Source organism: Larus michahellis, chromosome 1, assembly GCF_964199755.1.
Source record: "Larus michahellis chromosome 1, bLarMic1.1, whole genome shotgun sequence".
NCBI lineage: Eukaryota > Metazoa > Chordata > Aves > Charadriiformes > Laridae > Larus > Larus michahellis.
Genome location: NC_133896.1, coordinates 117,936,745 through 117,962,832, shown reverse-complemented (window position 1 = coordinate 117,962,832; position 26,088 = coordinate 117,936,745).

Below are 26,088 nucleotides of genomic sequence, written 5' to 3'. Positions count from 1 at the left end.
TGAAGAGTCCTTCACATTGCCCTTTCCAGAGTCCATTTCACCTCATTCTTTCTCTCTTCCTTTTCTCATTCCTTCCCTTGCAACAGTGTTTTAACAAAAGTTTCCCTCTTCTTTATGCATTGTCACAGCCCAGTCAACCTTTTGGATTGCAGCCTTCGTATTTTCCTTCAGCTTAAATTTGATATTTTCCTTTATGGTCCCTTAGGGTGCATAAGCTCCATTTGTTTGCCTCTTTGTCTCCATAGCATTGAACCCATTTTAGGCAAGGGTATATGGCTTTCTATCTTACTGGAAATAATAAAAGATGTGGACTTTTAGAGAAAGTCTGATCTAGGCTGTGAGGAGTTAGAGTGGCTTGGCCAAATGCCACAGAGAGATAATTGTCTTCTTTGTAGCATGAAATGATTGTCTGTTTGGTCTCACTGATTATTGCGTAGCAGGAGGAAGGGTGCTGTCAAGATAACATCTTAGTTTCTCCTTTCTTTTCCCTTTTCCCAGATCTACAAGTATGTCATCTTTTCTGCCTTGTTAAGCCAGAGGTAATGATCTGGCCAGGACATACTCCTTTTTTTTTTTTTTTTCCCTCAATGTATTTCCACTTAGTTCCCCAGAGATCATTCTTGGAGACTTTTTCTAACTTCTAACCTATTATTTCTTTGATAATTCTGGTTCTTATTCCCTCTGGGCCATTTCCCTTTTCCTTGCAGCCTCACTTACACAGTAATAACAGCAAGAGTTAATTATTCAGGCAAAAGGAAATTTACCTTGCCCATAAGTCGTTTGGGCATATGAAGACAAAAATCTCAGGACAACCCACATGCCATGCCTTTCTTTTGCCTATTTGTAAAGTTGCAGTGTGGGTTAATTTCATTTGTCTTTCTGTCTCTGTCATAATTGGACTTGATCTCTTTACTGATGCTGTTTGTAGAAGCATTGGGTTTTCAGAATTTGTTTTCCCTTTCTGTTCATGTTCTACTATGATTATTATGAGTATTAGCAGTGGCAGTAATACTATGGTCCACTGCTATCAAGTATCCTTGAATGAATCCAGAGAAAGTTACATTTTTCTTTGGCAAGGCTGGCTATCTGATACCAAAGATAATAAATCCATGCTTTAAGAAGTAATGTATCTTTATGATGCATAAGGAAACAAGCCTACTTTGAATTTATGAATTGGTTCTCCTATCCATTATGATATTTGATAGTGAATCACAATTTCCTCTACTTTCTACCCATAATATACAGCTTATTCTTCTACCTCTGATTCTAATTTGGTTTGGCTATGTTTTATATTATTTTTCTTAAGAAGGCTTGGAAAAGGATGAGCCAGAAAGACAATAAGGGACAAATCAATTCTATGTGTACAGGAAGTATCCTCATTATCTTCTGAGAATATCTCAAAAGAATAGAACAAATTAACTAGGAACTGTGAAATGTGACAAAGCGAGCATCTTCAGAAACGAACATTTGTCCCCACTCTTTTTCAGCTAGGAGCCTGCTCCAATATCCGTACAAATGAATATAAACTCCTTAAATTAGCCACCTGCAGTAAGATGTGTACCTTATAATTTGGAGTACAAACTTGCTTTCTCTAAAAAGGTGATATTTTCCACCTTTATGAAGAACACGTGTCATTGGCTTAATAGATGCGTTCTTTATTTAAACAGTATGTTTCTCTTTTTAAGCAGAAAATCTGTTGTGCGTCAATAAACTTTTTCTTCTCTGTAGTACAGTTTTCCTGTCCTCTTCCCTCCTACCTGTGGAACACATGGAAAACGGCTGATGCTTTGGTAAGTAACCCACTAGATGAATGTTTATTCACCGTTACTTATGTAAGAAAAAAAATCTTGCCTTTTTTGTTTGTTTTTTAATCTCAGAATAAGCACATTTTCTCTGTGTCTGCCTCTAGCTTTCTGCTAGGCTGGATAAATACATTGATTTATACAGCAGGATGAGCTAGGAAACATATTTTAAATCTGAAATCTTATATTCTGCTGAATGTAGCAAACATCATGAAAAGAGCACTAAATATGCAGAATCTGTCAATTTTCCACACACATGCACTGTAAATCGTCCTGCCAGGGACTCAAAAATGGCAGAATGCAGATAAGAGTCTTTTGGAAAGTTATCTTTCAGTGTACAGCATGGTAATTAATATGACATTCCAGTATAGTAATTATGTACAGTGCATTATATTCCTGGCTTTTTCTGCATTGATATTTTAAAAGACACTCAACCAGTTTCGTTATTGTTATTTTGTGTTCTCTGGAAGTGTATTTATTACAATATTCAGAAGTTATTGTTGTATGCTGCAATGTGAATCCTTCAATCTGGGAACTTTAGACATCCAGTGGTGAGCCAAATACTGTGCCGATGAGTCCCTTAGCCCTTTTAGAAATCTGCAGACCACTGCTAAATTCAAACTAATATTAACAAACACAGCATCGAACACATTGTTTCAGCTCCAGAACTGGCCTTTATGTGTTTCAGATTCTGTTCTGTGTGATGTCTGCAACTGGAATATTTTTAAAATGCTTTTTACGTGACAGTTCTTTTCTTTCTTGTTGTTGTTGTCATCCAGTCCTTGGGTTCTGCAGTACGTGTATTTTGAACAGCAAAGAACTGGTCTTTAAAGCAATGGGCTGAGCATACCTAACACTTTCATGGAATTGTTAAAGAATTTTCTGTCTTCTAAGATTGTGATTTAGTCTTTTACTGCTAGGTTCTGATCACAGATAGGCTTGTCTGGATCTACTGATGAGTCTCTTTCAATGGTGTGTTTACTGACACTCTGTAAAGAAATGAATGCCAAATTGTTAAAGCACAAATAAAAACAAATCTAAATGAGAGAACAGGAAGGAAGAATAGGGAACTATGCAGTCAGGTGTGTTAGTTATTGTCTTGCAGTGAGTTGCAAGTTAAACATACTGAGAAAACATCTTGATTCAGGGACTGCTGGAGGGTACAAATGAGTCTTGCTGGTTGGTTTGTTTATGTGCTTGTTTTTTAAAAGAGAAATTTAGAAGTTTTAAAATACACCATAAAAAGTATTTAGCAACTGTTTTACTGGTTACTAACCTGCTGTTTTAAAATATATTATGATGATGTAAACTTTTTATTTGGTGTTTCGGAACTTTCACTGTCAGGAAAGCCATGCTTTTCCCTTGAGATTTTGGGGAGTCATCAAAGGGGATACTGACAGAAAAACAAGAGCATAACACCATGAAAAGTGCGTGATTCATTCAGAGTTGCTACTGAATTTATTATGGATTGAAGAAAACTATTAGTTATTCAATTTAAAAATAGAATAACATATAAAAAAATTCATAGGAACTTGCAACACTTGCATTAGATGCAATGGTTATAAAGCTTTCTTCCTCTGTCTGCTTCGATACATCAGAAATCAGCTGAAGCCCATTACCCCTCTAAAACTGACATCCAAAATCTACCTTTGAGAGGTACACGGCCTTTCTGAGTTTCTTGTGAGCTAAGACGTGGACTTCAGGGATATTTTAATGAGGAGTTCTAAAAAAAATGCTGAATGACTATAGTAACATTCAAACTACCATGATTAAAGTTGAGTTAATATTTCTTGTTTTATCCTTATATTTTGCCTGAGGATGTTTCGATTCAGCTCTAAATCAGTCTTGCATAAGTGTGAAAAAGCCTTACAGGGAGATAGAATTTCTCAAAAAAGCAAGCCTAGAAAAAAGAAAAAGAGTTTATTTGCATTCTATTCTAACTTAAGGGTGAGCCATGAAGCAAAAATAGAATATTTTTGGTCATTTCAGAATGAATACAGCTTTCTATTCCTTTTGGGTTCACATAGAGACAAAGTGCTAACATAGAACAAAGGCATACGGGAAACAAGGAGACCACTAGACCTAGAATATGTTTAGAAAAAAACCTCCATAAACAAAAAAAAAAAATCTGAAAAAGTATGTGATGAGTGGAAGCATCTAGCTTTTTGATGTGTTGTTGGTCTTTCAGAGCTCATTTCCAAATGTATTGCATTTTAGCCCATTAATTTAAAAATCTGTCCTTTTTTTTTCAGTTTTTCATGACTGTCTTTGGCTATGCCAATATACTTCTTACAGTTAGAGTAATACAACCTTTTTCATAAGTTTTTTTAAGTCCTGAAAGAAATAATGTTTTCTGGCTGTTTCTAAGAGGAAAATAAAGTAGCAGAAATACTGAAACTTGGCTTCCTGGGTTTGACTGGGAGACCACAGAGAGCAAGGTCTACAACATTATGGAAAACTGACTCCACTGAGGAACAGCAGTTAAGTCAAAAAGACTTTCAGAAACCATTTAAGGCACTTTTCATGTATCATAAAGAAGAGCACAGGGTATAAACAAAAGCGTTTCATGGTACTTTGTCAATATGTGTGCCTGGAGGTAACTATTATTTTGGAACACCATTACCCATCTGTTGGCAATTTCATAAACACGTATAAGTAATGGCAGAATAATTTGTGGTCTTGTGAATCACTGCTGGAAGTGACACAGGAGGAAGAAAACGCTGGGCTAACGGAGAGTGGGCACGACAAGATGCTGTTATCTTGGATGAAATGAGCCGTGTGGGAGGTAAAAAAAGGCTTTCAAGACTGAATAATTCTTGGAGGAGTGTACCATCTGCTGCTAAAAGGGATGCATCAGCGTGTGCGTGTGCATCTCTATGTGTCCATTTCAGTGCCTGTCTTGAAAAAATGCAGTGCACAGCCCAAAGCGAACAGAAAGTGAGAGGTGCAGCAGGGAGACAGAGGACTGAAAAGCGAGTGCCTGTGAGGGACAGAACAGGCTCGGAGATGGGCAGGGAAGGGGTGAGATTTCACCAGCAGGAGGACTGGGAGGATGGAGGAGTTAATGGATGACAGCCACCTGTGCAGTGAAGTGTGGTGGTCTGCCTCAGCAAGCAGCTCACACCATGAATTGAGCTCCCGTGGTAGCAGTCAAGGATTTTTCAGTGTTTGTAATCTTCTTTATAACAGCCCCAACTCATGTGGCTACCTTTGGACTCAAGTTCACTGTTTTTCACTGGTGCAATGCAAAAGGGTAACTAGAACAGGCCCCAGGCCCCCTCAGACTAGGGGTTGGTTGTTGTCAGCTTTGCCTCTTGCTACCTTATCTTTGTTCAGCCTGTGTCTGGTGTTTCTGTAGCCCCTCAGCAGCCTGGAGTGTTCCTGTGAAAAAAACTTCTTTTGAACATTTGGCTCCAAAGCAGAATGGTCCCAGCTGGAAACAGTTAAAGAATGGGAAGCTTTGGTTGGAAATGTCTAAAAAGGAAAACAAGAAGAAAAGCTACAATAATCAAACAGCTTTGGTATTTGTGAGTTTTGCCTGTGAAGTATTTACTTCTTGTGCTGGTGGTCTCTAGAAGTAGGAAGAAATAATAATAATTCTCACTGTTTAGAGAGCCAAATGCATGTAGAATTTACTTAGATGCAGAAATGAAACGGCATTATGACTGGTAGACCAATAAGACCTATTTTTCAGTGGCTTACTGCAAGCGTAGAGGGTTGGTAGCTTAAATAAGTATCCCTTGAAAACTTTAGCCTAGCTTTCCTGAGGTATTTTGTCAAAAGAATATGAAAAAAATCTTTCTACACTTAGAGACGCTGCAGTAAATAGGAAAGGTAGTGGCAGAAGAAAGCCTCTGTAGTACCACAGGCAAATGCAGAACAAGAATGGAATGAGTGAAGGTGAGGCCAAACGAAGAGAAATCTAAAAATTAAGGAAGTAAAAAAACCCCACCAAACCCAGAAGTGATTAACTTCCAAAAGAAATTATCAAAAGAAGTTGTGGCTTCATCATCTCTTGATACCTTTTGTCAGGTTTGGATTGCACTGCGCTTGAATCAGAATAGGTGTGAGACAAAATGTAATAAGCTCAGTCCAGGAGAGAAGGGTGGAAATGCTGATGCCAGTGCTGGATAAGAACCAGAGGAAACCACCACATGGAGCACTGGAGTATGCAGGATGCTGGGAGATGCAGCAGGGAGCTAAAGACCTTACTCCTCTCTAAGGAACTACGACTGGTGAAAACCAATAACTAGTCTGATAGAAACTAATCCTAGATAATAATCCTAAAAGTCCTTCATTTTTCCAGCACTTTGAGAGCAAAACTGATTTTAAGTAATTCTTTTCTTTCCTCTTTTTTTGCCCTCCCTGGGCTTTTGATTTTCTAAATCTTTGAAAATGATTTTCCTTTTTTCATGTGTGACTTTTGAAATGTGTCCTCTCTTTCTCCTTGTCCTGAGTTAACTGTCTTTACCATTGAGACACTTGTCTTTGGGTACTACAGGCAACAAAGCTACATATGTACCCACACTTATCCTTTTTTCCAGTGCTCTGATAGTGCAAAGGTGTCTTACAGTAGACTTTTTTTACAATGTTACACAATGGTAGAGGCGCCTTTCTCAAGTGAGTGCTGCAGTTTCTGTTGACTTCAATTCAGCTGGGAGGTGCACAACACATATGAAAATATCTACAACACATTTGAAAATACCTACAATACGTTTGAAAATACCTGAGCAGAAGTTCTCTGTTGTGTGTTCCTTTGTATGTAAAGTCTTCAATGGCTAATAATAATCCCCATTGTTTAGGTGATGAAATGGTGCGTGCTGTGATGTCAAGCCACTGGAATTTTCCTGTGGGTCTTGAAATTTCTCCATTTCCTGCATCATTGGTGTGGACATTGATTTATGTTTGACTTGTCCTTAGCATAGGAACAAACTTTAAGTAAACTCAACTGAAGCATTTAAAAAGTGCAATCATACTGACAGCTTCCATCCCTCCACTAATTAATTCTGATTTTTGCTGCAATCCATGTATAGCATGCATCAACCTTGAATAAACGAAAAAATGCACGTTGAATGCTGTCTGCTCAAAATCGATACAAATAAAAAAAAGAAACTCTGTATCCCAAGGAGATCTTTTTTTTTTTTTAATTTTTTTTAAAGTGGTAACTGCTCTGCTAACAGTTTGGAGGATGGACTTATTCAGTTGGCTTATTTAGTCTTATCAAGGAGGAATATTGAGAGAGAGGTGTACCATACTTTTATGAGCATATGAAAGAGCAGTTGTTAAATTCATTAGAAGGTTAAATCATCATGCATTAAGGATACCCTTCAGCAGAACAGGAGCTTACTTCAGTGTTTTCATTTTTTTAAATTCCTTTCAAAATGCTTTGTTGTTTTGCCACCTTGTGTGTGTATGCTTGCACATTTATTCTATTTATTTTTTATTTTGAATCAAACCATTATGAATCACCAGTTCCAAGAATGGCTAGTAAACCTGGTATCAGTGTGTGTTGATGGAATTTTAGGGAAAAAAAATCATACTTGAGGATCTACAGTTTCAGCAAGGAATCTCGAGATGTGTGAGAGAGCTGATGAAGTAAATAATTGTTTTCATCTAGCTTAGCAAAAGACTTTCGCTCATGAGGCATGTAAGCAACCTCAGCATACTAATGAATGCTAGCTTTATGGGCTTGATCCATAAAATGCAGTGGACAGATGTGCGGTAATTACAAAAATTAACAAAATATTATCAAATTTAACCATTTTAAGTAGTTTAAAATCCACGCATGGCCCTTTTATATTTTGATTATGGTAAACAAATTTAAAAGGGATCAAAGACACTTATAGGCTGCTACAAGTGACATGAGTACATATTATCTTGATTATGCATTTAAAAGTTACCTGATAAGAATAATTTACATTTCCAACAATGAAAATCAAGTACAATTAATTGATGGGCTCCATTTAGAGATATCTGGGAAATAGTCACAGATCTGTAGTGTGCAGCAGATAATTGCCTTTTCTTGCAAGTCAGAAATGAAAATACGAAAGGTAGAGCTCTAGAAAAATGTCAGCTTAGAAGCAACATAGCTGCATATACACTTTTTCAGAATTGATTCACCTTCCTAGCAGGGTAAGAGGGCTACAGTGCACTTGAGACCTGGAGCAGCATGTCTTAAGATAGCTTGAGAATCTCCACAGGAAATTGAAATGTTAATTGAAACCATGGGAAGAGATACCACTCCCCATAAAAAATCAAGGTTCAGAAAGACAGTAGTAAAGAGTGATCAAACTTACTGAATTTCATCATAGTCATGGCTCCTCTTTTATTTGGAGTGTAAGTTAAGAACACACCTGAAGACGACTGGACCCCCTGGGTAGGAGAGTGTTGGTTGCTTTCTGATCTGGGAATAAGAGCTTACAGAGGTTTCAGAATGCACACGCGCAGGAATAAAGAGGAAATGTGTGTGGGGTTAGGAGCGTGTAGCTCCGTTAGGGACTGAGGGACTGATGAGGAGAACAGGGAACACACAGTTAAGCATGAGAGGTGACAGGAAGAGAAACGTCGTGGGAATCGGCAGTAACTCTTCTAAACCTGCTAAAAACCTCAGAGACATTGAGCCACCTGGGTGAAACTATTAGTTGTGGAGTGTCCCTCCAGTGACCCATAACTTTGTAACTTTACAGACAGCAGTCTCAGTATTCAAAATAAATCCATACAGATTTAAAAAAAAAAAAAAGAAGAAGAAAAGAAAAAACCCCCAAACATTAAGTTCCTGTTCCAGAGTACCATGTGTTCACTTACATTTATACCACCTGTATCATGACATTTTCCAGAGCCGCTGCTGACGTTCCTGTGTGAAATTTCTCCTCTCGCCCTTCCTCTCAAGGAAAGGAATGTGTTAGTTTCTAGTTATTATTGTTTATCTTTTTTAATTTACTTTCAAAAACAATTGTCAAATGACTTGAAAGAATTTCCTTCTCTCTTCTGTTAGGCTCAATATTTGAGTTCTGGTGCAAACCTAGGATTTTAAGAGTGAGACGTTGTTCTGGTGTCTTCAGTTCAGTCAGTGTCCCCAATATCCAGTATCAGGCAAGTTTCTGTCAGGCTGTGGTCTTTGTTTTGGAATCAGCTGTTCTGTGGCTCTGGGGACAAAAGAGAGACTTTTTTTTGGAGAAGTCTGAGCCTTGTGGGTAACTCAAAATGTCCATGTGTTCTTTTATAATAGAAAGAGGAAGTAGAACCCTGCTTTAACTAACCACAGAGGAATAATAGCTTGTTACGTACCAGAAATGTAGTATTTCAGTCTTTGTCTTTCTTTTCAGACCTTAGTTTTTTGGTTTTCTTTTTCCATCACTTAAGAAACAACAAGGTTTTGCAGTTCAAGTTCAAGTTCCTGGCCTATTGTTATAGGTAAGCATGCAACTGGACCGAGTTACACATTCAAACCCATTTCAGTGTTGTTTTGCCTCCCTCCAACTGGTTGCTATTGCCACTTATGCCACAGTCATACCACCTTCATCACTTATTGAACCCCCCAGCTGGTACTTCCGACTCATTTCTTTTCATACTTGTTCTTTTAATCCTTGTGTTTGGAAATAGGGCCTTGTGTACTGCCCCATATACCTTCCAGGTACAGTGCAGTATCTTGCCATTTGTGTGGAAACGTTAAGAAAAGGGACATAGCAGTTCTTGGGATCCCCTGGAATTCATATCACAATCTCCACAAACACCATCTAGTAGATTGATAGACAGCCTAAGATGACCAGATTTGATTAAGCAGTTGTAGAGGAGTCAGAAAATAACATGGTTCTTTTCTACTGAACACTTAATCATGAAGAATTTTTTTTCTGGATAGTTATTTGTTGATTGCACTAGAGAAACACTTGTGGGCTGAAACCTTGAGGTGCATATATTATAGCTGCCCTCTTTGTTGAAACCGCAGAGATGTCCAGAACCTTAAAGTACTGCAGCACGGATTTGCTAAGTTGAACCAAAGTTAAATAGTTGTCCTCATTTGTCTGAGGTGGCCATATGTTCTGCGCATTTACTTTTGGCTCATATTAACTTAAAACAGAGGGACCATTTCTGGCCCGAGATACTGAACAGTGGATGAGTAAGACTATATAGAGAAAAAACTGAAAACTAAAAGAAACTGCTGGATGGAACAGGAGGAAAGAATTAAGGTAATATTAGTACCCTCAACATCTTGGCAGATTAATCCATCTCGATTACTTTTGTATTTATTTTGGTGGAAATTTTAAGAAAACTTTTGAATAAGAACAAGGTGATATGATATTTGGAGTATTTACAAGGAGCATCTCCCTCGTGCTTCACTTCTTATTTTTGAAAACCCAGAAGTAATGTGTAGGTTTTGCTTGAATTTTAAGTTTCCTTTGGAAAGAGTGAAACAAAATATGTCCAGTTTAAGTAAAAAACAAAATAAAACTATTTTGTTTCTACGTTAATCTGTATTTACTTCACATGTGATAGCACAACATGCCGGTTGTACTTTAAGTACATTTTTTCAAAATCAGGTGAGGCATTAACCTTAACTGTGTTTCCCATAATATACCACACTCTTTTGTCTTGTTGAATCAAAGCAGCGCATTGTGGGAATTCTTTAATCCTGATGCGTAATATGAAATGCAGTTTTGGGAAACAGTCAATAGAAGTAATGAAGGACACAACAAACTTGAACAAGAACTCTCTCCAGAGAGAACAATAGCAAAGGCAGCTGTTATTCAACATTAAATTAACGAAGAATGAAGCACAGCTATATCTTCCCATAGGTTTTTTAAAAAGTTTCCTGTTTCACAGATTTCTTTATTTTTAATATTCTGTCACTTATTCAGTACTAGGAGAATACTGAAATATCAGAACTATGAGATGGAAACATTTTATCAGTTTCATAACAATAATGAAAAATATACATAGCACACTTCTCTGTTAGCTACTGGTAGAACAAACCATTGCTCTAAAGGGGACAGGGACTTCCTTTTGCAGAGGCAAATATCTGGCTAAGATACCACTGGCATAACTAGCCTTATGATGGTTCCTTCCAGTTCTCTAATACAAATGGTTTCTCAAAAGCGAAGATGAACAAGTGTATGCGTATGTCATTGTAGTTAAGGCGTAACAGCATGTTTGGAAAACAAAAAACACTGAAAAGAAAGAGAAAGGGAAAAAATTATAGCAGCCTAGAGAGCAACAAAATGTCCGAGGGAAATTCCTCTCAAAATATTTAATAGGCAGTTATTATTATTACTATTATTATTATTACTATTATATCTTCTTCTTTTAAATACAGCTATCTAGCTATCATTCTAACTACTGTTAGAACAGCTCAGAACTGGAGTCAGGAAAAAGCAGGAATACAGTGAAGATCCATATTCAGCTTAGATAGCTATTTTTAAAAGAAGAAATAATATTAAGAAATCATAATATTTTATCTTTAATCTTTTTTTTTTTAACTTGCACTATCTTTTCCTGTCTCTCCTGTTTTCTTTTATTTTTTTTTCCTAAACGCTCGCCAGTTGGATTGCCATCAAACTACTTTAAATAGATTTAATTAACCAAAGCGAGGTGCTGACAACCTCTAAAGGCAGATGCTGATAAAACTTGGTTCAAGCTGCACTACTTGCTAAGGTTTGTTCAAATAAAGTCACTTGAAACCTGAGTTTCTCTGCTGTTTTAGTAGAGAAGACTGACGGAAGAAGAGCGTCTGTATTTTCCTCAAAGCACTGCAGTTACGGGCTTCTGAACGTGTTAATGGCAATAGTTATGTTAACTAGGAAGGAAGGGAATGGAGAAGGGGATTAGCAGTTCCTCTCATGTGTGTGAACGTATGTTCCAGAACATTGATTATAATATAGACGTTTTTAGTCTGCAAAGCATCAGGGGCAGGAGTTTTCTCCCTGCCTAGTGAGGCTGTTCCTACGGCTGCCCTTCAGCCAGCCCATGACCGTCAGAAAACTTTGGCACAGCAGGCAAAAGTAGCCTCCTGAATATTTCACTCAGGGAGAAGGAATTGTCCCCTGGCGTAAATCTACATCACTCTGGCTTTTCCCTTCAGACCTGGTCCTCATTGCCCTCTTGCAGCCCCTACTCACCCATCGTACAGCCCCCCAGGCCTGCGACAGCTAGGTGTAGCGAGAGCAACCCTGAGGCTGCCTGCAGTTTGGGCAAGCCTGCCTCTGGGACCCATGACACACACGCAGTTCCCTCACCTCACATCTTCTCTATCTCTGCCTACGGGAGACTGTACAACACCAGGTGAATCCTTCTGATTCAGCTGGCAAGTAAGTAATAGCCAAATAAGTAACATCCACCTCATGTCAGCTTGTAGTTGCCAAGCTTTGTTCATGTTGAACAGTTTTCCTTCTAGGTCAAAGAATCTATTCTATGTAGAAGTATATATATATATATCTATGTCTATATCTATATATGTGTTTCAAATTATTTTACTCCTGCACCTGCAGGTGTTTTAGATGTCTGCTGGATGCAGCTGCAATTTCTTTGTTCACATCAGATACACCCTCTTAAAGGAAAAGCCTTAATGTCTTTTGTGCATGTGCTCTCTCTCTCTTTTTTCTTTCCTTTGCTTTCCCCTTATGCAAAAAGGATGTAATTATAAATAAACATAATCTGTTTGCATTTTGGGTATGGAAAATACTGTTCATATTTTTTGTTCCTTCTCATCTATACTGCATACACAGTAAGTCCATGTCAGCCTATGTACGGAGCTCATGGAAATCCAAATGTGATGTGCTAACTCTATGCTTATTCCCAGAGATGGGTTAATACTGAAAACACAAAAGCCATAATTTTCAGGTATAGGAAACCTTTGGTAAATGTTTGTCCCCTCTGGACTGGTGGATCTTAATCAGCTAATCAATTGGATCATTTTCTTTCTCATACTGATTACACAGTGTTTTGGCTCTTGAGCTGAGATGGATGATGGCAGCCATTCATTTAGATAATGCAGTAGCTTCCCAAAATACCTGATGCCTACAGAAGTTTCCTCCCCCAGCGTTATTCCTTCTGCTACTCTCAGATTATTTTTCAGTACAACTGAATAGAAATGTGGCTCAGGTTCATGGTTCATGCTGTAAATGACTCTGCTTGTCAGGAGAGTGACCTAAAGAGGGAATTTGTGATGAGAGCTTGCCTTTGCAATAAGCCATCTCCAGGCAATTATCACGTTATCACAATGATGAGGAAAATGCATAGTTGGAAGAAAGGTCACTTGTTTTAATGTTATCTACCCCTGATGTCACTGAGTTTTGAAGTAATTATATTCAGCCTTCTATTAGAAAAGAAAAATGGCAACTCTAAGTATAGGGATTTTTTCCAAGTTGCTTGGTTTCTGTGAGCTGGGATGCCAAATCTCTGATTACATCCTTGCAACAACCCTGACAATGGAATGTGTTTTCCCCCCAGTTTAATATAAGAAAACCAGCAGGAGGTCTTACTTTCAAAGGCATTTGATAAAGGAGCCCACTCATGGAGCTGAGAGGAAATCAATGGATTTTTTTTCATTTCATGGGGCTCTATGATGCTTAAGTCCCATGGTATAATTCATTGCTTTTATGTGATTTTTCTGATAGCGTTCTGTCTTCTGGTTCACTCTGCCTTTTGTCTCATGCTCACATTTTTTTTTTTTGGCAAGTTTGCTTGTAATTTAGGATGCGAAATCTAGGATATGGCAAGCACTATGTTGGCTCTCTATAATGAGATTTTTTTTTTTTTGTAAGTAGAACCTGTCAGTGGCAGCTGACTAGCACTGTTCTCACTAAACAAGCTCAAGAAAGAAATCTTCTGTGGCCCTAATACATATTGTCCCATGCCTCCCTTCAAGCTTGAAAATGTGCATTAAACAGGAAATAATCCCTATCATCCGTTAGAAATTCCTGGCCTAAGGTAGAAATGAGCTATCTTATTTATCTTTCTCTCCTCTCCCTGTGAGCAACACTAATAATTTTGCTTGGGGGTTGCAAAGCACAGATGAGCCACTCTGAGCATGAAGATTCCCGTTCGCCTGCTGATGGATGTTGCAGTTTTCATGGGGCCGGCTGCGTACCACAGTCGGCGGCTCCGCACCACAGTCGGCGGCTCCGCAGAGTTGGTGCTGGCTCAGGCCCAGCGGTTGCTCTGTTTGCTGATGTGGCAGTTCAAAGGCTGACTCGAGCCCTGCCTGTGCTGTGCAGGTGCATAGTGCGTCTGTTCTCCCCTGCCTTCTCAGCACACGCTTAGGCAAGGAGGGCCCCGGATCGTGTCCCTCCCGTCCCTGATCGGGGAACTACACTGGAGAGTCGCGAGAGGGTGAGGTCGGGACTTAACGCAGATGACACACAACTGGACACAGCTTTGAGTCATAAGCAAAAAAATATTAAAATCTGGTATACATTTGCTTCTTCAGTTATTGGAATCTTATTTTCATAGCCAAAGGCTGAACAGCTTTTTGCCAGAGGCTGGTCCACCGTTCAAGATCAAGGCCTGCCTTGGTTCTTCTTCCCATTCTCTTGGATGTCCTGGCTACAAATTAGGATGTCTGTAGTTTTACCTGGTTGCATAAATGTTCCTTACAGTGAAGTTTCAGGAGAGGAAACTTCCTACTGTTCTTTGTCTGTCAGCAATTCCTGCCCTCATGCAGTACCTCAACTTGTGGCCTTTGACGTGTGGATTTTGGACAGTCCCACAGCCTGCCATTGCAGTAACCTCCTTCCTGGGAAGGGTCTTCTCCCTGGCCGTCTCCATCCATGCCCCCAAGGTGTGTGCTCTCCATTGGCACAAGTGTCCCTTCCCTCCTCCTGTCTTTGCTTCTGTGTAACAGCAATTTTCACTGGTTCCCGTGCTCGTGTTTTGTTGCCATAATTCTGCCTTACAGTCCACCACACCAATTTGCTCCCCTGTTATTTGGTACGTTTTATGTGATACAGGGAAAAAAGGGCCTCTGGATATACAGCTTAGATTTTATGCAGAGACATGTGTGATATGTTACTTTTTTTAACCCCTGTGTCTATCACTTTCTAGTGGCTCTAGCACAGGCACTTCACATAAATTTCTGAACTTGATTTCCTAGCTGTCAATATTATGAATTGTTAGCCTTGGACGGACTAGAAGAAGAATGCAGAAACCCTTTGCAGAATTTGATTCATTTACTTGTAGTCCAGAAGAAGCTGAAGTGATGAAAAAAATATGGTAAAGTTACATTTTCTTTTTTTGGATGCATTGTTGTTTAATTTCATAGAGCTAATTTTGCTTTTAAGGCTGTTGGGCACAGAGGAAAACCTCCAAGCTTGTTTGGAAGTCTCTGTGCTGACAGAAAAGGAACATGTGAGGAGACATAATTGTTCAATCTCAAGATCCGTACATCCTAGGTGACTGCTAAGTTTTCATTTCTGTCAAGTTTCATTCTGGTTTAAAGAAGAAAAAGAAAAGAGAAAAAAGCTGGAATGTACATATAGAGAAGGATTTACAATTAGAAGATCACCACAGCTAGAAGACCCGGGAAAACAGCTGAAAAATGCCCTGCTTTTGACTTTGACTTACCACAGGAATGTTTTTGTTTGTTTCAAAGCAGTGTAATAAGGTGGAGAAAGGTCAAGGAAGAGGATCTAGTGAAAGGTATTGAAAAATGTTGGTCGCCATTGTTCTGTTTATACTGTGCAGATGCTTTATGTCGCTGTACTTTTTCTTCCCTTGGATGCTATTTTTTCCCTTTCCTGATAGTCTGAAGGAATAAAAAAAAAAGAAATCCTAGGGTCAGCTTATTGATCTAGAGCTGCCAAATCTTCGTGATGTGCCACTCTAACAGCTAATTGAAAGGCTTCTGTCGTGTAATCAAAAGTATGCTTTCGGGAGCTGAAACACCCTGTTTTGCTTCTAAACTTTTTGATCTGAAATAACTAAGTGAGCTGTTTTAGGAAGCTGACTATGGAGATGTATGTTCCTAATTTTCTCCTTTTACTGGCCCCAACCGTGCCTAGCCTTTTTAACTCCTTTTAACAAACAGTCATTAAAAGCAAAGTAATTGGCTTTGGATGCTTCTATTCCTCAAAATCTCATTAGATCTTGAAACATGCTTTCTGCTCAAAATTCCACTTTCCATCTTCAGTGAAGAAATAGACATTGTTATTTAACTCTTTGTAGAAAAAAAGAGATATTTTTAAACCTCTGTACATCATTCATGCTTGTGACTGTCTCCTCTAGCCTGTGTAAGAAATATCATGATTGAAGGGCTACATTAAGCTAAAAAGAAGCTTCTTTTCCAAACCAAGCTGTCTCTGTATTCTGCCTGCCAATACTTTAGCATTGTCATAACCTTATTCAAGTGAATTCATCATCAATACACATCTAACAGGTATGAGATTTTTAATGTTCTTAAAATAATTTTTCATAGTTAAGGCATATTTATATCATTTTGCCTATATTTACATGTTAAAAAGTATGATATTGATGTAAATTTTTTACAAAGATGATGTTCCATCTTTAGTAGCGAAGCAGCTGCTCCATTAGTCTGTTATTTCTGGAAGTATGACATCAGGCAAAACAAGAATCTCATTCTATGACATTTTCTTTTTCATCAGCATTGAGCCATATCACAGGTATTGCGCATTCTTTCCCATGACAGACAATTAGTTTTATGTCAGTGCACTCCTGTTATCATTAAACTGATGTTATTGATGTTGTTGCAGTGTTTAGCTGTGCTAGCGTGAGAGTGAATCTACCAAGTGATGTAATATGCAAGTGCATAATGATGAGATTTGGGTCTTTGTAACATAGTTTGGTTTCCAGATGTAAATTTTCCTTGTAGAACCTAATTATCCTAATAATCCCTAATTGGGACTAGCAACTTCATAATGGCAATTCTGAGCTACTATTTTAAAATCTCATTTTGATCCTGATCCTGTGTCCACCCCTTTCCAGACATTGCTGGCGTGACTGCAGGATGTGGGAGCCTTGACTTGAAAGCATCCAGGGCAAGACTGCAATGCCTACCTGACCCTGAGAAGGGCTGAGGTGCAGGGAAAGAGGGACTAGTGTCTTTCATCCTAACATAACATAACAATTCCTACTTGCACTGACTGTGAGAAGTCCTACTGTCCTCTTCAGGGCTTCTGCAGGGTCAACACTGGAAATATTCTCTTGCAATTATGAAAATCTGGTATAATAGAATCAGATGAATGCATAAGGGTTTCACCTGGTCAGCCCCATGACACCACTATTCTGCTCTATCATGAAATTGCTTTAAAAATGAGACTTAACAAATAACAATTGAAGTTCTTTTTTTACATTCCTATTTATTTAAGTGTTTCGGATTCCTATTTTGAACTTTCTTGAACAGCAGTAGCAGGTAAAAATTATGCCTTTCAAAAGAAAAATAAGATTCCCAATCACTCATGTGATTTCAGATGCCTAGGCTTAATAAACAAGAGAAGACATATTCTAAGATGCATGGCAAAATGGTGAAAGTTGGAAGTACTGAAACTAGAAAGTTTAATATGTGCCCATTCAATCTCAGCAGAAGATAAGGGAGTTTTTCTCTCCAGAGAATGCAGCTTTCAAATGAAACCGGAATAACTACATTTAAATTTAATGTTGAAATCCCTGTTTAAAATGAATCATGATGTCTTTCTTTATAAAGATGTTCTGCAAAAATCGGCAAACAGTTTTAGTGTTCCTCCTCCAAATCACTGGAGTTGTCAAAATTTTCTACAAAAAGGTAGAAGATCATAAAAAATACTTCAGTAAAGAATATAAAAATACAAGAAACAGAAAAAAGGTATTTTCTAATGGTGTCAAATAGGTTATTGCAGATTTAGGCACAGGTTCAGAAACAATAAAAAAAGGCTGTGAATGATTCAGCCATAAAATTTTTTAATGTGTCATCCAAAAGTCCCCCCATATACTCTTGTTTTGAAAGGTCAAGCTTTGCTAAAAACAAGAATGTTCTAGATAAGATGCTCCCAGGAGGTCTCACCTATAATTAACAATGAGCTGCATGAGAGAAGAGGGATAGGAGACAGAAATCCCAGTTTGCCCTCACCTGTGGAGAGGCAGCAAGACCTACTGGAGTGAGCGCGGGTACAAACTCTGTCTTTCTCTTCTCAGTCATTCTCACCTCTCTTAGCGAATATTCTGGATTTGCCCATGACTCAGTGGATGACATCAGACATGACACATAACACATCTGTCCCTCACTGAATGGCAATAATATGTCTCGACCTCAGGGAGGTGTTTTGAAGATATATTTGTTTTCCAGTAATTTGACTATATAAATGTTAATGATGCTGATCTGGAGCAGTGTTTCCACCCTTTCACGTAATTTCTGGTGTGTAAAACAGACTGCCTCCTTCAGCTGGAAATTCCTGTGGGGAGTTTACTGAGAAGCAAAGAGCTCATTCTCTGCAAGTGGGATCCCACTGTGAATCCTGGTGTGTTCAATTACGGTTTTCTGAACTATATGTTCTCGTGTATGAGCCTATGTTCTGCTAGATCGAGCAAGGTAAGGACAGAGTGCCAATGCACAAGTGGAAGAGAAACCCCACTACCTTATTTCTTGTCATTTTAAAATAAAAATAATGACTGTCTACTTGGGTGCAAAGGAATAAGTGGGCTTAATTTTTGAAGTCGACAGATGAAGAGAACAAAAAGTTTCTCTTGTTGAAACTCTTTTCATAGCAGTAAGATCAAATGACTAGGGCAGATAGCAACTTTGCAATGTCAAGTACAGTTTTGCAGTAAAAAAAGTGACTAAATTATCTAAACACTTTTAAAAAAGTGCATGTTTTCCAAAAAAGCCCCATTTCATTTAAAAAACAAACGTGGACAAACTGAAAACTGAAAAGCTAGTGAATCCTTTTTTCTAGAAGTCATTTTCTTCTAGAAGTCATGGACCCATCTTAACTGCATCTCCTAGGGAGAGGTACAGCCAGGAGCTCCTGTGATGTAACTGCCTTCGTTTTTCATGATGGGAGACTGGTAACCAGCACTGGAAACACATTCTGATTAAAGCATACCATTTTTAGAGAGGATAAGGAGTCTAAGGAAGGCACAGCATCAACTTTTCCTATAGAAAACTTTTCATTTTTCTTTCTTTTATATTTCCTCTATAAGAATGAGACTTTATTTATATACCATATATATAGTACTATATATTCATAATGAGGTCCCATGGCTTATCACAGTCATCCTTTCACTCTTTCATTCAATTTTAATTAATTATTTCTGCTGTTGTGTATCCATTGGGCCAAACATCTTTGCATATTAGCATGCCGAAGATGATGGGAGTTATACTGGTTGAGCAACTCTGAAAATCATGTGTTTTTCTCAGAGTATTCCTAAATACGGGAATGCATTTTTCAGGCATGGAGATCTGAAAATTTGCTCTATTTATTGTTTTACATAGTGATTATATTACACCACTGTCACTAACCTGTTTAAAAGGAGTTAGATGATTTGAAGCACAGATGTTTTGATTCAACATATTTATATTTACAAAATCTGGGTGGCCTGGAATCTTGATGTTTACACCATGATGAATCGATTTTTTGAATACTCTGAAAATAGATCAGTGAATGCAAATCTGTGATAGGAGATTTCCTACCAACAAGAAGACTGAATCAATTCTTAATCTGTTTAATTCTTAGGCATCTTGCCCTCCCAGTGTTTGTTAGGCTATTAACACCAGTTCATGCAATGTTACCCACAGGCTTTTTGAGTGCCAGTCATGAATATTGAAAACTTGTAAGAGAATTCTGATAATATGTGTCTTACAGAAACACACGTTCGTACACAATGTAGTACCGAGCCTTACATATTCTCCAAGGTTATTAACTTTATAGAAAAGCACAAGTTACCTTGCACAGAGCCAGAACTTCATTCTTGAATGTGGGGAATAGTGCTCACCTAAGAAATTTTGTGCAAATATGTCAGTCTGTATATTGACACGACTGGACCTGTCCAAAGATTTGAGTCTCAACAGCACCTCCTTGTGTTGAACGCTCACCTATTTAAACGGTTCATGGTACGTTTATTGAGACACGTTTTAAACACGCTATTTTCTATGTAAAAAGAATTAAAAATAGTTCTCTGCTTCACAGAAAAATCCATTTCTGTGTATTATTAGTAAAAAATATATAAGCATTGCTAATGAAAATGTTAAAGTAGATCACTAACGGTATTTGTGTCACGAAATATTGCCGTATACTTTTCAAGCAATGTATTCCCACATCAGCACTCCCTGTTCTTTGATACCCGACCAGCTTTGCTTACAACTGGTTTAGAAGCTAGCATACATGTATAGTTTGTTATATATCAGTCTGCTGAGGACCAGTTCTTACACTTCAGACTCAGAAATGTTTCAAATTGTCTTGTAAGAAGTTGGAGAAAAAAACAACATTGGCTTTACTTAGTATATTAAAGTATATGCCTTTGATGACAATAATACAAATTAATTCTGTCAACAGCAAAGACCAACTGGAATGTGTCAACAATTTTCCCGTGGCATGTAATTCTGTCAGAATACCTTGTTCACTAAAAGCAGTCCATTTTGTGTTGTAATTTAAAACCTGCTCTTTTCCAATCTTTTCTGGATAGAATGTCTTTATTTGAGAATTATGTTTTTTAATTATTATTGTTGACTGATTTTAGAGAAACAAAATATTGTAATCTACTTCAAGTAATTTTCCCCCTGTTTATTTTTTCAACTCACCAATGCTGTAAGGCAAAACTCTTCAAGGCAAATATGTATGGAGAAGGTGGTCACCAGGATTTACTAAGGTCAAATTATGCTCAACCAACCTAACAATTATGAGGTCTGTGGACAGTGACTGAGAAGAAGCCTCCCAAGTTCTCCCAGGTGAAAGAAGAATGAGACAAAGAGAGACTTTTGAGTTTAAAAGAAGCGAAACTACTTTAATGAAATATTAATAATGAAATAATAAAAATAAAATATAATAATATTAATAAGAAAATAATGAAATATATACAATATATACAAAGCTGTATTGAGCTCCCAGGATGATGATCACTTCACCAGCAGGCACTGAAAAAGTCCCAGACTGGATTCAGCAACGGATGGGAACTGAACTCAGAAACTGGATTCAGGAACTCACGGATCGGGATCAAGGGCAGATGAACAGACAGAGTCCTCCTTGGACGCTGGCCAACGAAGAAAGAGGCTGACACCTTTGATCCCTCAGCTTTTATACTGAGCATGATGCAGATGGGATGGAATACCCTGTTGGTCAATTTTGGGTCACCTGTCCTGTTCACTTCTCCCCACGGGTGTGTCACCTCTATGCTTTTCCATTTCCGACCCTCCAATGGAGCATATAACAAAGTTAGCTGACCTTGGTTATTGTGGGAATAAGTACAAGCAGGAGCATCTCTTCATACCACTCCTTGGTATTAATTATAAACAAGGCCTTATCACCCTTGAAGTGGACTACTGTCTGAAAAATATGCCATTAATTTCAGAGAGTTCAGTTAGTTAGAAGAGGCTTACCTGAAAAGTAAAATTACTAAAAAGAGAATTGGTTCTGTTTTACCTCAAATCAGGACAGTAAACTACTGGAGGGGTGAGAAAGTGACTGGAATGTTGGCCTTAGAGGACAGTGCTTTAGGGATCACACTCTACCTTGAAGCTCATTATAAGTGGAGATTCTCAGAGAACTGTCCTGGGACCTGTCCTATTTAAGAGCTTTACCAATGACCTGGAGGAAGAGGTAGAATGTGCCTTTATCAAGCTTCTGGATCATAGCAACTTGTAGGGTGCTATCAAAATGCTCAAGGACAGAGCAGCCATTTAAAGAGAGCTACCCACACTACAGGAATGAGCCACTAGGAACTTCAACAAGAGCAAATACAAAGTCTTACACCAGAGATGGGATAACCCTCTGCAGTGCCACTGACTGGAGAATGACAGGCTGAGGAGAAGCTCTGTGCAAAAGGACCTGGGCATGCCAGTGTTTGGGAAGCTAAACAGGGGCCAGCAAGGCATGCTGGCAAAGATGAAGACTAGCAGCAGACCAGGTTGTACCAACAGAAGCATAGCTGGTAAATTGAGGGAAGTGATTATCCCCCTTCACTTGACAGTCATTAGACTGTATCTTGGTACTGTGACCAGCCTTTTCCCCAGGTGAACCTTTCCCCCATGTGAGCAGTAGAAGAAAAACATTTTAAAACTGATGCAAGGTTAGGGGACGGCCAACAAGGGACTGGAGCATTGCCCTGTGAGAAGCACTGAGGGTCCAGGGCTTGTTCAGCCTGGAGAAGAGACAGCTGATGAGTCAGCAGAGAAGTCATCAGGAGGACAGAGCCAGGTTGTTTGCAGCTGTGTGGAAGGACAAGAAGAAGACAACAGGAAAAAACTTAAACAGTGGGGGTTTATAACAGAAATAAGGAAGAATATCTTTCCAATGGAGCAGGTTGCCTAGTGAGGTTCTGCAGGCTCCATCCTTGGAAATTTTCAAGACCTCATTAGGGAAAGCCCTGAGCAACCTGGTCTGATCCCAGAGCTGACTTGCTTTGTACAGGAGATTGGACTAGTGACCTCCTGAGTGACTCTGTAATTCTCCTTGCTTGTCTGAGACTCTCAATATTCTCTGATATTTTGTGCAAGGCAGCCAAAAATGCAACTTCAGCTGTCAAAGTATAAAGTAAGAATTTACAGAGAAATTTATCCTTGTGCAAAAGGAGGCAGTTTTAACCTGGTATTTAGGAAGAAAGTGGAGTTCACACCTCTTCGCTTTTCCCTCCCTTGCCCTTGAACAGCACAGGTAGTAGGAACCTTGAATTAACTTCCATCCCAGTTGTGCCATCTTATCTAAAATTCTTTCATCAACCCATGCTGTAGGCTAAGCAGGGAAAACGAGGTGACATGGCAGAAAGGGCAGATCTGGTACTTGTATGAAGACAAGAGTGTCAAGATAGTCCCTGCAATTTTGGCCTTTTAGATTAAAGAATGGTATGTTACATCCAGATTTTCTTTAAGACTTTCGCTCTGATTGTCTCTATAGAAAATCACAAGAATTTGACAGTGCTGACAGAAGAAGCAAATTAACGTAGCTGAAATTAGAATAATCCCTACCACGGCACATTTGTCTGTGGCCAACAGCAACTGGCAACGGGTCAGAAGAAAAGGGAGAGATGATGAAATAAAAGATAGATGCAGAGAGAAAGTAGATCACAAAAATTATATATAGATCTGCAGTAGAGTAGCATCAGTGGAGGTGAACTCTATGACAGATCAGAGAGGAGAGCGCCTTTCCAAGAAGCAAAATAGAGGTGTCAAAAATACCTGGCTATCTTGTGTTCAAAAAGTACTAGGCATGTTTATAGAGCCTAGAATCTGATTAATGTCAAGCATCTAAGCATATAAAAGCAGATATGTTCAAATCAGTGGGAATTAAGTGTTTACCCTGTTTATCCAGCATAAAATTCCTATCAAGCATTCATCTGCAACACTGATCACTTAAATAACTTTGAAAAAGTTCACTCAAAGCCACTTTTGGAAATGTGTCTCTGGCTTAAAAATGGGTGAGACTTTTGGAAAGGATTATCCACAAGATTTATTTACCAACTTACACATAGCCACTTTATTTGGCTTTCACTGCCAGAATTGTCCAGCTATGTTAATATTAGTCATAGTACTATTGCTAGAAACTTCATTTTTATGACATGTAATCCTGAATGCCTACATTTTGCAAAAAAAATCCTTTTTAGGCATTTAGGTCTTAGGTGTTCATCACACCAAAATAGGCGTATGCTAGTTTAAGAATACTTCTTTCCTATGTAGCGATGTGATGTCTCTCCACAACTGTGACAAATCTGTCTCTTGTCTGAAGACAGATTCAGATTTCTTAATTCTCATTTGGGTGACTTGAATCAAAACATCGTACTTTCCTCTCCTCTTTTGGGACATTTATATTACCTAACTCTGCAGTTAGATTGCAAGTCTCCATCTGTAAAATGTTTCTTTTCCTCCCCTGGAGTTTGGCTTGGATTCCAGTTCTAAATTTAAATGGAACTCCATTTTCCTTGTCTAATAACCACTGAGTAATTAGGCTTTTACATAGAAAAAGAATTACCTAAAGAAATGTGTTCCTGTAAAGGGCATTTTGAGCACTGTAGATAGATGCCTCCTCTGCCAGGTGACCTGCAGTTTGTCGAAAAAAGTCTTCTTAAAGAGACAGACATATTCATACATATCCAGTCCCTGTAATTTGTAAGAGATTCTTCCATTATTCGTGTATCTTATCTTTTTCATATTACCGGAAAATATTCTTACTTCCTAAAAGAGACATTTGTTTCTAATGGGGTGGCACATTTAAAGATTCACGTAATAATATCTTTACAGAAAATGCAGCCGTATAGCTCTGGGTCTTTGTCTGCCTTTCATGGTATTCTACTGTAAATCGTACCTGGATGGAGGCAGATCTGATTGTTAACAATTATTTCCATTGTCTTATGCAGCTCAGTTCCTGTCTTATTTCTGTTCTTCGTTGAATTCATGGGCTATTATTTGGAATGAGTTAGGGATGAAGTTCTAATATATTGTTATATAGTGCTGTATATCTTAACGTGCTTTGCAGACCACGGGCCTAATCGTTTGCATTATTGCCAATGAGGATTCCACCATTGGATATGTCTGTGCACTGTCTTTCTTTAGGTCACTCTGCTACCCAATTACAATCTTTGGAGTAACTTGAGATCCTTGAACTCCCTGTCCCTGTGCCAATTTAAAAATTGATCAGTGCCTTCAAAGGCCTCTGTGAGAAAAAGATCTGAGGACCGACAAACTATGTGACTGTGTGCACTCCATTTCTTTGGGAGGCAAGGATAGCAAGTCTTTTTAAAATTTATTTTCTATTAAGCTCTCTCTCAAGCAAAAGATTAGCTGCAGCAGCAAGAGAATTGTATGATACAGAGTGTAAATTTTCAGAATATGTGGACAAGTCAAGGCAAATGTCACACAAACTGATAGTGGTGGCCTCTTGGGCTAAGGCAGTTCAAGACCAGATGTCATAAAAATCTTTGTGAGACCATTAGTTATAAACAACTCTGTATTTGTAACTGTCCTGCTGCTTGTTTCCATGTCATTTTTTTTCAAGAAAATCGGAATGCTTTTCCTTTCAAATATTGACAAGGGTTTAAAAAAAGGTCTAAAAAAAGGTTATCAGTGCATGAGCTCTTTGTAGTCAGTAATGCCCATGGCAGCTGTGAATTTGGAAAAGCAAACAGCACTTGCAGAATGTATCTTGGAGATAAAAACCCAGACAAAAGCTCCTTTTCTGCAGATACGTGTTTGATGGGTGTGAACCATAGAAAACTCGGTAGTGGCTAAATAATTTTCCTCTCTTTGGAATGGAACAGAAAATGAATATGAGCAGCTTTTATCAACACAAAAATGCTGAAAATTCTTGTAAAGGACCACTAGGGGGCATTAGTATTCCATACAGAAAGGGGTATTGCGGTAGTCATAAATTATTTTATGCATTTACCTTAGTATTAAAGTTGAAAAAGCTGTAAACTGTATGCTTTTTCATCCTCCGTACATCAGAGTATTTGTCTATTTTAACCCCGAATGTATAGGTTCATTTGGCTATTTTCATTTAACTGGCAATAAGAAAAGCCTTTGAAAATTTTCATATTCCTCATCTGGAGACTAGTTTGCAGCCCATTCAGTATTCAAATGTAGTACCATTTCCTCTTTCTGACAAACATGGAGTAATTAGGCTTTTCCATAGACAAGTGATTACCTAATAAATGACCTTCTGCAAAAAGGCTGTATTAAAATGAAGCAAAAGGCATATTTAGCGCAAATGATCGCCAAGCAGTAAGGTGTGTGGGAACAAAAGAGAAGCTTTGCATAGCCGACCTGCTTCAGCAGCTTCAGAAATAATGCAAATGCTCACTTGTGGTCCACACCAAAAGTAATTATAAGTCTGACACTATGTGCAAATTCTTAAACACAAAATGTGATGGGCTGCTTGTCATATTGGCCATTAATTCTCTTGAAATCATAGGTACACCCAGAGGGGAAGCATGATCACATTTCATAAGACACATATCACCCGTGTTTGTTTTAGACATAAAATAGAAACAGCAAGCAGATGATAGAAGATAATGGCTGAGTTGCATGTAGCTTCCCGTGTCTTTTTTCCAATATACTTCAGAGACATCAAACAAAAGCATTGCAAAGAGAATGCCTTTGAACTGTAGTTTTAACGGAATGTCCAATCTCAGTCTACTTGGATTAAGCAAATTTGAAAGCGCA